At 38.7% G+C, this 3115-nt stretch overlaps 2 protein-coding genes across 2 annotated transcripts in view; both read left to right on the forward strand.

Moving 5' to 3' along the window:
* Positions 1-3115, forward strand: part of LOC129575682 (uncharacterized) — a 203090-nt gene that overhangs the window by 121285 nt on the left and 78690 nt on the right. The window lies entirely within an intron of this gene.
* The window catches only part of LOC129575718 (acetylcholine receptor subunit alpha-like 1), a 165887-nt gene that overhangs the window by 60535 nt on the left and 102237 nt on the right, over positions 1-3115 (forward strand). The window lies entirely within an intron of this gene.

A 3115-nucleotide genomic window follows, 5' to 3' on the forward strand; every position in this document is an offset into this window, starting at 1 on the left:
TCTCTCTCTCTCTCTCTCTCTCTCTCTCTCTCTCTCTCTCTCTCTCTGTTTCAATTCGTCTTTGTACGTCATGCGAAGGCAGTTTGGAATTCGGCAATTCCAGTGTTCACGTCACCAAATACACATTTTATACGTCGAAAAGCTGAAGAAATCCTCTTTTTCTTTCGCATTATTATTACTGTTATTACTATTTCCATAATATGTAGATTCTGGTTGACTGACTGCTTGGTATGCTTGCTTTGGTATTCGTGCCATACATATATATTGGAAAACCAGTCCCACAAACAACAATAACAACTACAGCAAAAAAAAATGTGTCTTTGTGTGTAGAAATGAATGAGAAAACTTTTTTGAAAAATGTTTTTTGCAAATGACTTTTTCCTTGTACTTTTTCGCGTAAGTCGCCTCTGACGATTTCATCCGGTTGCTTCTTTCCATTAATTTTCTCTCTCACGCATTGGATGCGTGTGCCTTATTTGTTGGAATCGTTCGTGTGTTTTTTTTCTTCTCTCCAATTCTCACTCTCGTTATTCCTGTGTCTCGTTTCGTTCATTCGATCGGTCGTTCGTTCCTCTTGTTCGTAGCAAGACCTATGAATTTGATTTAATGTTGCCTCACTGTAATTTATTATACGATTGCTGATACTTTCTGTTGAACGGCCTGTGTTCTTTGCTCGTTCGCTCTCTCTCTCTCTTTTTATGATTCTCTAGCTACGGTGACAATATTTTACTTCAAGATGTCGGATCTATGCTTCCAACGAAGCTTTTCCAGAATCTATTACTGAAATTTGCCCGTTTTTTGCCCCATTCGATTCACAATCAACCTCCTCCTCCTTCGCAAAATAGTTTGCACTCTACTCGATTCAAGAAATATACCGAGTTCTTCAATTTTTTTTCTGTCTGCTGCTGCTGTTGCTCTGAGTCGAAATGACGAAGTATTAAGTACTTAACAGAACTTTGCAATCAACACATCGAGACAGTGTCACTGCATTTGCTTTTCATTGTAGTGATTTGTGGCCAAAAGCATTTACTTACATTGTATGTATTGCCCATATTAGAGTTTCAACGACATAACTTTGCTATTTTACGCGGCATTTGATAGACAGATGAAGTTTGGATTAAAACATATTTTTTCGCTCTCTTGATGGAACTGATAGCGCATTGCTTCATTCAAACGAGAAAAAAAGTTCGAAAAAAATGGAAGTTCAAAATATTTCCCATTTTACGCTCGAACAAAGCGTTTGGTGGATGCACACAGCAAATGGGACTGAACGAAATGACGGAAAACCCTAGGCATTCGATATCAAACACATAAAAAAATATTGAACTGAGAACAAAGTTCATGCGCAAATGTCATATATGGCGCGCAAAGAGCACGGGTAATGGGAATGTCGGTTGGATTTTTGTGGGCACATCTCGTTGAATCAGTGCCACGCAACAATGTTGCATAATATCCGATTCCGGCTGTCACCGGCTCCGGTCGCTCATACGAACACATATACAAGCAGCGAGAGCAGGAGCGACGCATATTCATGCTGAGATCATAAAAATATCGTCAAAGTGCACTTACCAATCTCCAAATCCACTCGATGCCAAAACATAAATTGCAAACGCACGTCGCCTTGTTCTCGGTTCTGTCTGCACACAACGATTCAGTAGTTCCGCGTTGGGAAGAAGAGCGGAAAAAAGAAACTTATAAAATATGAACCATTTGCGGAGTAAAAATGGTGCTGCAAGCAAAATGCCATTTTTGAAGCAATTTTTTTCTGCAACAAATCCTTTTCCAAAGAATCAGAAACTAAGAGTAAAAACAAATAATCTTTGACGAATACGTAAAATGTACTTTGCAAGAACTATTTTTCTCGTTGAATAAATCGCATCGAGCGAGTTTTAGTGCTCGGAAAAATTTTGCGACGATGCACTTTTGTCACAAAGCAAGCAATTATTCGGTATATTCGGGTATAAATCGTGAATTTGGGACTAAATCGACTCTTAAAAGGTTATTTCTCATATTTCATCGATGACAAGTATGAAATGGATGCGTTTGAAGCTCATAATTTTTTTTGGGGCAAAGTACGTGAATGTCGCACTTTCGAAATTCGAATGCGAGAGGTCAGGCCACCGTCCGCATTAGAATGTGAAAAAGCTACACGGAAATGGTATGCACGCTGCATATTTTAGTGCGGATCTACATTCAGCTGACCTCATAATTTTTTAAGCGCTTCCATCGCAACCCGTATCAATTTTTTTTCTTCGTGGGCCCGTATGTCTCACTTGGTACGCGTTGCTGGACATACTTTAACATTATTTGTGGATTCAAAAACTATAAAATATTCTTATCGGCTGGCCATTTCTCTCTTTCACTCCTTCGGACCACGTATCAGATAAAACGCGCTTTGCATAAAATTTCCCCTTTGACTCCGGATTGAAATGCCGGCAAGATTTCAATATATACATGTAATATAACGAGTGATAGAACAAAAGAGAAAGATGCGAGATACAAAGCCATTGACAAAACACGGGACACAGTGATTGCAGTATTCGATGCGGAATTTTTGTTCCTGTTCACCAATATGTTCGACATCGATCCACCGCTTTTGTGGAATGTTAAAACGAACGTAGCTAAATGCGGTTCATATCGGTTACATATGATGGAATCAATCTCATATGCTCCCGGCTGCTTTGTTAGATGTTGTCGGTTCTTTCGCAACTATCATGAAATTCCATTTCAAAGGGCCAAGAACTGAACTGAACTGGAGTTGAATTTTATTGGTTTTATAAGAAACTCTTTCCACCGAATCATTGTGCACTTTCACAAAACTTATCATAAGAAATACAAAACCATGAAACCATTAAATACAGAAAATACAATTACCGCTTGAAACATCCCGCAAAAATGAATAAATACATTTTGGAAATGGCTGCAAATATTCAAATGATCGCATAAATTATGATTTTCTCCGCTTTTATTATACCAATTCGAATACATTGCCAAGTTTGTGCTACGCGTTTAAATGATTCTTAACATGGCTTCAGTCCCGGATATGATATTATCGGCGAAGGAGTAAGAGAGAGAGAGAGAGAGAGAGAGAGAGAGAGAGAGAGAGAGAGAGAGA

Source organism: Sitodiplosis mosellana, unplaced genomic scaffold (assembly GCF_009176505.1).
Source record: "Sitodiplosis mosellana isolate CC-2019 unplaced genomic scaffold, AAFC_SMos_1.0 Smas_scaffold_1, whole genome shotgun sequence".
NCBI lineage: Eukaryota > Metazoa > Arthropoda > Insecta > Diptera > Cecidomyiidae > Sitodiplosis > Sitodiplosis mosellana.